At 46.3% G+C, this 12697-nt stretch overlaps 1 protein-coding gene across 1 annotated transcript in view; it reads left to right on the plus strand.

Moving 5' to 3' along the window:
- The window catches only part of THSD7B (thrombospondin type 1 domain containing 7B), a 1185627-nt gene that overhangs the window by 65290 nt on the left and 1107640 nt on the right, over positions 1-12697 (plus strand). The window contains exon 4 of the mRNA XM_079925246.1: positions 3046-3134. The gene's annotated coding sequence lies outside the window, so the exon portion shown is untranslated. The remainder of the gene's footprint in view (positions 1-3045; positions 3135-12697) is intronic.

Genomic DNA, 12697 nt, shown 5'->3' on the forward strand with positions numbered 1-12697 from the left:
TCTATCTGACCTCAGGTCTGTCTGACCCCAGGTCTATCTGACCCCAGGTCTATCTGACCCCAGGTCTGTCTGACCCCAGGTCTATCTGACCTCAGGGCTATCTGACCCCAGGTCCATCTGACCTCAGGTCTATCTGACCTCAGGGCTATCTGACCTTAGGTCTATCTGACCCCAGGGCTCTCTGACCTCAGGTCTGTCTGACCCCAGGTCTGATTTTTGCTCTTATCCTTTACCCCAAGGGATAACTAGTGCTTCCTAAACTTTCCCACCAAAGTGTTCTTAAGAGGCACAGGACTGGGGTGCATAGCCCTCCCATGGTGGGGTGTGGGTGCGGGAGGCTGAGGACTGGTTAGGAGTTTAATCAGCAATTGTAGGCAACATGGAATTTCTGTGTCTTTTTTTTTTTTCAAAAATTATATTTGCTATGAAGAACTCATTCATTTTGTATTCTGCTACATATCTACTTTCAAAATGTTTAAAATTATGTAACATTTAGAAAAATGAGTTTTCATAGATGAGCCATGTTTATCCTCTGGCTCCAGGTATGACTCTGGGCCAGCCTTGGTGAACCCTCCAGGGTACATACATCCTAATTTGAGAACCAGTGGGTGGTCTCAGACAGGTACAAGGTGGGGAGACAAAACGTGGATTCATGCAATAAAAGACAGCTAAAGCAAAATAGAAAACATTTGGACCACGGTATGAGAAAACAAAAATACGGGGAGAGAGAGAGAGAGTGTGTGTGTTTGTGTGTGTGTGTGAGAGACAGACAGACAGAGGCAGAGAGACAGAGACAAAGACCAAGACCTAGATAGACAGAAGAGACAGACCAAGATAGAGAGAGGATACAGATTGTTGGTTGATTGGCCCAGAAGGTTAGAGCAGGGCGTCAGTGGAGGCTCTTGGCTTTGTGCCCATGTGTGACTGATTAACTTTGAAGGTGAGAGCAGGAGGTGACTGGACCTGAAGTCGTTAGCTGGATCATCATGTGGGTCGTCCACAGCCACAGACCCTCTCCTGGCCACGTCTGGGAAGGGAGTTGATCTCTGGATGGGCTTGGTGACAGTAACTGTCCTGAAGACATGTGGAGCTAGAGATAGAATTCACTGGCGCGGTGGACTCTGAATCTGCCTGCAGATGTATTCTGGTCTCTAGAAATGCTGTCTTGCTGCTCGTCTCTGTCTCTGGGGATATGTTTTTATTCGTCAAGTAACTGGATTCCTAGTTTGTTTTCCAGAAGGGAGTATCCTAGTTTCTCAGACATGAATATTCCCATTGTTGGAAAGATTATACTTCTTTATTGTAAGTTGATACATTAGCATCCTGGCGTAACAACCCATCTCCCGTGAATTTTCTTAGCAAACATCTGTTCCCAGAGTGAGAACACACTTGGGTGAATAGAAGAAGTCAGGTTTTGCATTTGCAAAGCTGAGGTGCAGCCCCTTGAACCCATGATAGAATCTACGAGTGTGAAGAAGGAATCTCTCTCTGAGGCCGGGTCTGAGCAGCCAGCCAACCCGTTTTATCCACCCCTTTCAATGACATCTTCCTGTAGGGGGATTAACCTTGCACTTGGCTACGGATACACTTATAAAAATGTTCAGTCTCTGTAGTAAGCAGAGGACTGCAGATAGAAAACTGGCATGGCATTTTTTTTTTCTTAGCAAATTGGCAAAGTAATGATAATATATAGTGTTGGGAAGGGTGTGTAGAAAACTGCCTTTTCACACTGCTGGTGAGAATGTAAAGTGGTTTAGCCTCCGCCTCCCCCCCCCTTTTTTTCTTATACAGTAAAAGATTTAAAAATTCCTCTGCCCTTTGATTCACCAAGTCTACATCCAGGAATTAATTCCAAGGAAACCAATGATAATAACAGTATGGCTTATAGCAGTGAAAAAGCATCCAACCCCACCATACATGCCCTGCAGTAGAGAGTGGCTAAGTCAGTTGTGGTTCACATACATGATGGAATACAGCAAGGCCACTAAAATGATCGTGCGGCAGTCAATTCACTGACATTGAAAGATGTCCCTGATCCAGTTGAGTGAAAAAATATTGGATAATATGTTCAATACGTGTAGCCTAATCCTGTTTTGAATATCTGAGAATATGTATGTGTGTATATGTGTATACTTGCATGTTTGTATATATGTGCATATGCCCATTAACAATGGCTTCTCGGAGAAGTGGGATGGTGACTGCTTCCGACAGAAATCCATCTGGTCCCTCACCCTTGTTGAGACATCAGAAGACCCCTTGGTGTTAGTGCATTTAGGCTTCCTAACTCCGCCCGCCGTCCCTGGGTTAGTGGTCTCTTGTTCGGGATATTTTAGACCCGGCCAGGCTGGCTTCTGGCTCCTACTCTAAACGTCTGCCTGCTCCGTGTTTCTGATTATTCCACTCCTGTCCCGTATCCCCCTTCCCCATCAGTCCCAAGCTGCTCACACCACTGGAGTTTGATTCGTCACTGGTCCATGAACGTCTCCTTTAGTTTCCTGGCTGCGGTTGTTCTTCACCAAGCTGGTGCCTTTGGGACTTGACTTTGTTTGCCCTCTCCTGGTCCTTTCAGCCATGCATATGCCCGTTTAGCCAGCTTGCTGCTGTGGTTTCCTCGCCACCTACAGTGAGGCCATGCCATCTGTCTGGCTTTTGCTCGTCTCCGATGTTTCTTCCATCTCCTGTACTATTCCCACCGCCCCCATGCCTTCAGCTGCCCACATGGCAGGACCTGTCACTCGTTCCTGGAGAATGTCCAGGAGGTGTGGGGTTGAGCGGCAGTGAGCTCGCCTTCCATGTGGGAGGCCTGGCTGAGCTCCACGCGGCTTTGCGGATGACCCTGGCCTGCCATTCTCTATTAAGCATGACTTGTGTCTGGGATGGATGACATTGTCTTTCCACGGAGAAGTGGGCTTAACTTGTGCAAGGAAAATGGCTTCACTGACGGGTAGGACAATGGGATTGAAGGGGAAAAAAAAAGTTCCAGAAGCCAGGAATGATTTAGTGCTGTACTTTGAAGGCATTATTCTTTCTCTGTTTTTCATTTAGGATCTCTACTCTTTGTCCAAGAAGACCTAAGATATCAGTGGAGAGAAGGTGGCAGAACCACAGACATCCTTATGCAGATGAAGCTGGGTGTGAGTACCATCTGCGGCAAGTTGCTTACCCTATTTGATTTTTAGTTTCCTCACTTGATAAAAAGAAACTTAGTAATAATAGTTACTTACTGTATATTTACTATAAGCCAGCCACTCTGCTAAACCCTGAATCCTCCTAATATAGTAGATTCCATCAGTTTTCCCTTTTATAGGTCGGGAAAAGGAAATTTTAAAGAGCTTGGATGTCCAAGTTCAGACAGCTTGTAAGGCATGAGCCAATATTTGAACCCAGTCAGCCAACTACGAGCCCACACTCCAAGTCTGCACTGTTTGCCTCTTCTATGGACCAGTGTAGGTGAAGTGGCTCATTCAATGCCAGTACATACTAAGTGCTCAAAAACTGTCCCTCCGAGGGCCATCCTGAGTTGACATGAGGTCAGACTTTAGGGTCAGAGATTCTGCTCTTCATGGATATCCCCGGACAACAAAAACCCAGGAGGGGCTGGCTGCCTCTGTCCACCTCGTATCAGCGTCGGTAGGCTGCAGGCTGTGTCTTTCATTCCCTGTGTGACAGTGAGCAATGAACTTCCAATTTATGGTCTCCCACTTTCTTTATGGAGCCCCTGTTCCTATACCCCATCAGTCATTGTCACTTTGAATTTTCGCAGTGTTTTACAAAATCAACCTGTGCTGATCTTTCTGTTGGTTTAAAGCTCATGCAATGAAGATCTATGCATATGTTGTCTCCCTGAAATGGGCATTGTACTGCATAGAATCTTCAACAACAAACCCTCAACAATTACATCAGCTACTACAACAATTAATGTTTCGCCACCACATAGGCACCCACGGTTTGGTGCACTAAGTGCTGAGTTCAGGGGTCTCAAAATCAAATTCCTGTCAGGCCAGCAGCTTAGAGGAGGAAGCAGGCCAGGTGGGTAGCAATGAACCTAGAGCCTGTGCCCTCAGCAAAGGGGTGACTGCTCTGAGCACTGGCCGGGTGTTGCCAGGCTGGACTACAGGCTCGCCTTTGTCAGAACTTCGCCTTTCTCAAGAGAGTTGTAAATATGGATTTTTATGTGCGATTTCTCAATGTAAAATGTTGGCAAATAATTCACATTTTTTAAAAATAAGTCCTCATCTGTTAGCTATATACCATTTGTTTTTTACATTCTCTGACCTAGAGCCCTTTTAGGTCACTGAATGAACACTACACCATAATAAGAGTATAAACTGTGATCCTAAGAAAGTGGATATAATCAAAGGTTTAAGTATCAGAGGTCTCTAAAGAACCATTGTCAGGCCATTGCCACTTAGAGCGGCAGCACGGGACCCCAAAAGCCTCACTAGTGGACCAACGCTAATTGCTATGGCCTCCATGCTCCTTCCAGGCTCTCGTCCTAGGTCCCTTATTCTTGTTTTTGTGGCTTCAGCATTCCTTGTGTTCTGTTCCGGCCTGATCTGCCAACTGAGCCCAGCTGTGTGCATTGGCTCACTGCAGCTCTGCAGAGCCAAGGCTTTTGAAACCCAGGTGGGCTCCATGAGCCCCCAGAGCCTCAACCTGATGCCTGTGTGCTCCTGCCCCAGGGTCAGCGTCACCATCTCCTCACCAGGAGTCTTTGAGGTAGAAACCATGGGTGGATACTAGCCATGTCACACAGACACTAGGTGTCCACACTGGCCAAAGGGCACACAGGGACCCTGAGCCAGGATCTCTCCTGGCGCTTCTGGGGCCCAGCGGGGTGTTCCTAGTCATCACTAGATGCAGCCCGACCTCATGGCTGCAGTGAACTCCGCGGAGTTCTGAACAGCTGGTTCAGATGGGATTGGGCGTGGATGATTCCTTCTCTGTCTGGCTCCGCCCCTGGGACTGGGATGAATGTTGACATGAGAGCCCATGGCAGTGGGATTTCCAAGAGGAAAGGCAAGGTTATGTTCTGATGGGAGAGAGGTCTTTCCAGAAGCCTGGGGGATCCGGCCATTTGGGTTCCGGTTCACCGATGGGTTGGAATAGGTGCTTTAGGATCAAAGCTGTGAATAATCAGAGGGTATTCGAGGCCCATTTTTATGTCAGTGTCTAGGGCCTGCGCCAAGCCATCTTTAAAATTCTCTGGTCTATTAGAGTCGATTGCATCATTTTGGTTCATTTTCTGTCAGACGAAACCTATGTATTGAAGTTTTCTGTTGGATGAACACTTACAGCTTCTCCACATCTCCATTGTTTCCGGACCACTTGCAAATATTGACCAGCACTGCAGTTAGCAAAGCAAAAACATGGTAGTGGATACCCAAGGAACTCACACTTTCCGGGAAAAGACAAAACCACTGATACCTCTTGTTTTTTAAATCTGAGGGCTTCCAACCAATGAAGCCCCTTCTTCTTCCCGGTAAAGCTGTTGGAGTCATTTGAAGCTGCTGGCCCAAGGCCACTTGGCACAAGGAACAGACCGGGGCTTCTTGCCCTAGCCAGGCTGGGCAGCCCCAGTGTCCTGTGATCATGCACTGTTGGTCTGGCTGGGTGGCTTCCCCTTTGATCCTGTCTTAGCCCCCAGAGTCCACAGAGCTGGAAGGGACAGCATCTGGGCCTTGAAGAGCCTTCAGGTCCAGGTTTGCATTTACTACAGCCAACAGTTTTCATTTTTGACAAGTTAAACAATCTTCTTGGTGTCGTGGTGTTTCACCGTGAAGCATCAGCACAAGTTGTGTGGAACAGAAAATTCACGACATGGATTTGTTGAAATGAGGTAAGAGAGATGCCGGGTCCTCAGACGAGTGGGCATCTTAGCGCTGAGTTCAGGGGTCAGTGGATGATCACCAGTCATCACAATTGCTGATCCTGGGCTCAGGAGGGGAAGGGTATCAAACTATGATGAGTGGGACCTGGGCTTTCATTTTTTTTTCCCAAAGGCAATCAGTGATAGGTGAATCTGGGCCAGCACACTCTTTGACTGGGACCTCTATCATTCATTCCTCAAACATTTATTGAGCACCTACTCTGTACCGGGGACTATGCTAGGTGCTGGGGAATAGACTAATGGATAAGAAACATCATTACTGTCCTTATGGATCTTTTGTTCTAGTTATGAAGGGCAATAAACACGTAAGCAAATGTCACATAATGCTATCTGCTTAAAGAACGTTCAATCGGCTAATGGGATAGAGAAAAGCGGGGAAGGGCCTGCTTTGTGAGAGTTGGGCAGTGAAGGGCACTCCAAGGGGGATGACGTTTAAGACCAGCAGGGGCACAGGCTCTGAAAAGCCACCATGCTTGCTGTGTGCAGGGGAAGAAAGGGGACCCATGCAACCGGGGAGCAAAGGAGAGGGTAGGGGAGACAAGCTCAGGAGAATCTCTGTTCAGGTGGGACCTGATGGGCATGGTCAGGAATGTTGATTTCGTTCTAATCGCTCCTTTCAACCACGAGGAAGGAAGGTGCTGGGTTTAGAAAAGCGGCGTTAGTCACGGGCTCATGGATGGGACTGGACAACTGTCCTTGTTAGTTACACGTCCCAGGTTTACACCAGAGAGTGGCCAGATTCATGCCCAGACCTAGGTCTGTCTACCCCAAATCGTGTGTCTTTCTGACCCCGCTCTGCCTCCCTTTCTACCTGACACTGAAGACAGAGGTCGTGTGTTATAGAGGATGTGGTTATGGGTCACACCAACGCCCACTATGATCACATAAGGCTCTGAGCCTCAGGGTCCCCATCACACAAAGGGGCCTCAGGTGAGCACATAGTCTTCAGCTGGGCATTACCTGTGAGGGAAGTTTTCACAGTCCAGGAGTAACAGGGCTGAGAGAGGAATTCGTGACAGCGTCAAAATAACTGAAGTAAGGAAGAATGTTATGAGGGATAGAGTTACCTGTTTTCACTGAAGACAGAAGACAACACATTTCTTTTAAGTAGAAATTCTTAACTGGTGTCCTTAGACCTTGAAGGGATCCATGAGAGCAGTTGTGGCATCCACAAGCTATCTTCCATATTTCAAGAATCTCTAATGTCTAATGGAACCACTTTGGCAGAGTCTACTGTGTAGCAGAATCTATCTACCAAAGCTGAATGCTGAATACACACACACCCTAGGGCCCAGCAATTCTTCTGCCAGGGTATTGGGTACCAGATACGGGAATGCTCATGTATATTCCCACAAAAGACAGGTACCAGAATGTTCAGAGCAGTACTATTGGAAATAGCCAACACCTGGAAATTACCCAAATGCCCATCCGTAATACAACTGATAAGTAATTTGTAGGATTTTTTTTTTTTTTTTTTTTTTTTTTTGCGGTACGCGGGCCTCTCACTGCTGTGGCCTCTCCCGTTGCGGAGCACAGGCTCCGGACGCGCAGGCTCAGCGGCCACGGCTCACGGGCCCAGCCGCTCCACGGCATGTGGGATCTTCCTGGACCAGGGCACGAACCCACGTCCCCTGAATCGGCAGGCGGACTCTCAACCACTGTGCCACCAGGGAAGCCTGATATGTGTGCTTTTAAATTTTAATTCAATTAAAAATTTTTAAAATGCTTAATGGAAATTTTGTGATAGTCATTTCTGGTTTTTATTGCATGCCCAGTGAAATACGACTTTTCATAGTCTAAGAGGAGAGAGGAAATTGTTGCTGGAAAAACTGTTTGGAAGGCAATACTTTTTAAAACGTGGGCCCAGCCCAGGGCAAAATTGATGGACGATTTTCTCCGGGGATCCCTCTTGAAAGTTTTGGAGCCAGTGAGCCAAACTTGCAAAACAGGCTGTCTCACTGATGGCATGCTTGTTTGAGTCCGTGGCAAGTTTCTGGTATTTTCATGAACATTATAAGAGAATATTGTCGTTCTAAGATGACTTAGATTCAGACCTTGCAAGACGCAGGGAGATGGGTTAATGATCTTTTCCTGCTGGCATGTTTTAGACTGGCTTGTTATGAGTTTACTGTTCAGTGAGAGTGAGATGTGGGTCCCAGTTCCTCCGGGTCCCTCCCCTTCCCTCCATCTGGGGAACTGCAGGCGGCCATCTGTGTTGTCCAACACTTGGCTGCCACCTCCTGGTCAGTCGTTAACAAGGAGGACCTTAGGCAAGGGGAGGAATGGTAGCTGATTGAAAGTGAGTTTGTCACTTGGATCAGTGAGACAAAGGGCTTATGTTCTGCTTGGACCCTGGCTTATTGCTCCTCTTGGCACCTGGGCAACCTTCTACCATCTGCCAGCCACCCCTGGCCACCATCTGCCAGCCAACCAGCCAATCCAGCTTCCTGCCTGCTGTGTGACTCAGTGCAGAGGAGTCAGGCAGTCCATGGAACTGATCCAATTCATCCTGGTTTTGCAAAGACAGTGCCAGCACAGGGGTTACTGCAGGTGGTGGTCGGGAAGCGAGAAGCCTCCACCACTGTCCTCTTGCTCTGTTCAGTTAGTTCCAGAACCATGGTGATAACTTCACTCCGCATGCCTGGAGGAGCAGAGGCACAGCTGTCTCATCTAGAAGGACACGAAAACCCAAATGCGGGGAAGGAGGTGGAAAGGGTCAACAGCCGTCTTCTGCAGCAATCATGTGATAGTGAGAAGAGTTGGAGAGCCACCAGCCTAGGCTTTGGACCCTAAGACTCAGCCAGTGATGCAAGCTGGTGATCCTACTAACCAGCAGTCAATCTTGTCTTTTTTTTTTTTTTTTTTTTTTTTTTTGCGATACGCGGGCCTCTCACTGTTGTGGCCTCTCCCGTTGCGGAGCACAGGCTCCGGACGCGCAGGCTCAGGGGCCATGGCTCACGGGCCCAGCCACTCCGCGGCATATAGGATCTTCCTGGCCCGGGGCATGAACCCGTGTCCCCTGCATCGGCAGGCGGACTCTCAACCACTGCGCCACCAGGGAAGCCCAATCTCGTCTTTTATCTGACCTCCCCCCGCCCCGATTCAGGGGGTAAATCCAGATTATTTCTCAGCCAAATTTGGGAGTCCATGTCTTCTTTCTAATGATTGGTTTAAGGAAGAGAATTTATCCCAAACCTAGTCAAAGAGAAGAGAGAGGAGATATATTAAAGGATAGCTGGTAAATGTTCCCTCATAGGAAAGAGTGGCCTCACTGTCTTGTCTTGATGTAATTCCTAAAATGGCTGCAGCCATGTTGTGACCATGAGGATTGCAGGTCTGGAGGTAAACTGACACATTTAGGCTGCTGGGGGAAAGATGAAAAGAACCTGGATCCCTCAGGATACCTCAGAGCCCTTAAAATAAACAAGCCTGAACTGTCCCACCTCAGGGCTTCCCATTATGGGAGCTCATCTGTTTCCTTATGTTTAAGCCTACTGAGTTTGAGGTTTTTGGTCCCTTCAGCCCAAAGCTCCCTAATTAATCTGAAGCTTCAGTCCAACTTTTCCCCAGCTGCATGCAAATATTGTCAGTTTTCAGCTAGAAAATTTTACCTGGATATATCCTGTGAACCATTATTTTTCAGGTCCAAAATATCTAAAACTTACCTACTTGTCTTTTCGTCATATCTACACCTCAAATTTATATTAAAATTAGTAATTTTTGACTTCTTCTCCTACTTCCAATCTGATAATACACCACACACATATACACATAATCACACATTTTATTTTAATAATCATATGCAATACAATTTTCTATTATTTATGAAATGCTTACTGTGTGGCAGGGTGTGTACTAGGAAGTTTATGTACATTTATATAAATTATTATAAATCCTTAAAATAGCACTGAGGATAGACCATTTTATCTATTATACACCCATTGTATATCTTAGAAAAATAAAGCACAGAGCTGTTAGGTAACTTTCCCTAAGTCACACAGCCTATCTCGGGCAAATGGGGATTTGAACACAGGAAAGGCTTCCCCCTATGGATGCTCCTCTTCTCTCATCACCTCTTCCTTTGGACGTGTCTTGCATCTCTCTTTTCATTTCCTCTCCCACTGTCACTCTTCAGGTTTAGGCCCAGTGTCTCATGGCTGGACTACTGCAATGGAAAAGGCTTATAGACTCCCTTGCCTCAAATCTTAGCTGCACGTCCCTGCTGTACTGATTTCCCTACAATTGTAGTCATTCCACTTTTCCACTTGAAAATCATCAGTGATTTATCATCATCTGTGTCAGCAGCCATTGTGGATGGCAGGTAATATAAACGTGTAAAGTTTGTTGAATGTGAGACACTAGGCTCTAACTTGCTTGCATTGGGACCAAATGCCTTTGCGAAAGCTGGGCAGTTCAAGTAAAAAGCCATCGGTTGGCTACTAGTTTGTAACCAACGGCCTTGAAGGCAAAATCCACACTTTTTTAATCTTGGCATTCAGGTCATCTAAAATTGAATCCTCAGCTAACTTCCTCCTGTGATTTCCTACTTACCACCCTTACGAAGTCTCTTACTCAGACACGCGTGTCTCCTTCTCCCCAAATGGTCTTGACACCTACACTCTTTCCTTTTTTTTTTTTTTTTTAATTGTTTTGTCTGCACCACACAGCTTATGGGATCTTAGTTCCCCAACCAGGGAACAAATTGGCATCCACAACAGTGAAAGCCTGAGTCTTAACCATTGGCACACCAGGGAATTCCCTTGACCCCTACGCTCTTTCTCATCACTTTGTCCCAGGACTTTTGTCCATTCCTTCTTACCTTTTGCTTGATGGCCATGACCCAGCTCTAGTCTCTCTTCCTTGACAAGGCACTTTGGGGATCACATGAGAGACTCTCTGGGCTGAGGGTTCAGGTCAGGCTCCAAGATCATCCTCACCGGACATGTGCCACTCCTTAGTTTGAACTCTGCCGGTGACAAAGAGCTCAGGACTTGTTAAGACGGCGCAAGCTACCATCGAGCAGCCTCGCCTGCTCCACGTCCTGCCATAGCTTGAGCCAAATCTAATCAGCCCAACATCTCGCTTTTGAGGTCAGACAGGACAAGCCTGCTTTTTCCGTTTGAATATTGGAAGGATAGCAGCCATGTCCTCCGTCTTCTCAGAATCCTCCATGTTCAAAACTCTCTCAGTCCGTCTCAAATCTTGCCTGTATTCTCCAAGAGAGCAGATGCAGTGTTTGATGGTCCGAGCAAGTTCTGAAGCCCTATAAGGAAGCATTTGACTTTTAACAATGAACAGGTGGTCAAACCCAAGGGGGACAAAGTGGAGAGAAATATAAAGGGGACACAATTCACAGAGCGGGAGCCATTCCATTGGAAAGCCTTCCCCACAGAGTAATAATGTGTGTGTGTGTGTGTGTGTGTGCGTGGAAGGGGAGGTCCTTATGTGAGGTGGAGTTGAAGAGTTGTGAGTGTGTGTGTGTGTGTGTGTGTGTGTGTGTGTGTGTGTCTGGGAGGGATGGGTACTGGTGCTGGGGGTGGAGGTTTTTCTTTTCCTTTATGCTTTTTTTTCTGGAAGTATAGTTGATTTACAATGTTGTGTTAATTTATGCTGTACAGCAAAGTAATTCAGTTATATAGATATATAGATATTCTTTTTTATATTCTTTTCCATTATGGTTTATCACAGGATATTGAAAATAGTTCCCTGCACTATACAGTCGGACCTTGCTGTTTATCCATCCTATATATAATAGTTTGCATCTACTAATCCCAAACTCCCAATCCATCCCCGCCTCCCCCTTGGCAACCACAAGTCTGTTCTCTATGTCTGAGTCTGTTTCTGTTTCATAGGTATGTTCATTTTTCTCATATTTTAGATTCCACATATAAGTGATAGATGGTATTTGTCTTTCTCTGTCTGACTTACTTCACTTACTATGATAATCTGTAGGTCCATCCATGTTGCTACAAATGGTATTATTTCATTCTTTTTTTCTGACTGAGTGGTAAGGTGGAGGTTTTTCCGAAACATCTGCCTGAGGGAACCTGAAAAGTCTGTTTTGCTGATAGTGTATTTAACCTAAGTCTGTAGATTAGGCAGCGGCCACAGTGGATTTTGGTATATTTAGCCATCTCCTTGCATTGATTATCTGTGGCGCTTTCTTGGCAACTAACCTCAGCCTTCCTTGTGATACTGTGAGCTGTTGTGTCATTTTTGGCCATGTTATTGAACTTCCCATGGGTGTCTCTTGTTTGCCCGCGTAGAGGGTAAACCCCTCAGGAGGAGGGACACTGGCCCTGAGTCTGGTGGCCCTCGTAACTCCTAGCAGGGTAGGGGAGCGGAGCACAGGTGCTCACAAGCATTTGTTTCAGACTCTCAGGGAATAGAAAGAACCTTAAATACAATGGAACAATTGCCCGATGGGCTCTTCAGGTTGAATCAGACTGTATCTCAAGGTAAAGGGTCTTTAAAAGCTATCTGTCTGAAAAGTCTTCCATTTAACTGAGAAATGTTTCCCTGTGGCTTTTACCAGTTAGTGTACACAGAGCAAGGATTTCTGTTCCTTCAAGGAGCCCTTAGAATAGACAGCTATTATGTCTCTTCTCCTGTATGTAGTGTGTGTATAGTGTGTGTGTGTGTGTGTGTGTGTGTGTGTGTGTGGTGGGAACATTATCTTTCCTGTTGCAAATCATTGTAATAATGGGCCATGCCAATGAAGGGGTCTATAAGTAATGAAAATTTGTACATTACATAAGCAGATTTAATATAGCATTTGTATATTCAAAAGAAGAATGTAAAAAAGAA

This window comes from Stenella coeruleoalba, assembly GCF_951394435.1.
Source record: "Stenella coeruleoalba genome assembly, chromosome: 6".
In the NCBI taxonomy this organism is placed as follows: Eukaryota; Metazoa; Chordata; class Mammalia; order Artiodactyla; family Delphinidae; genus Stenella; species Stenella coeruleoalba.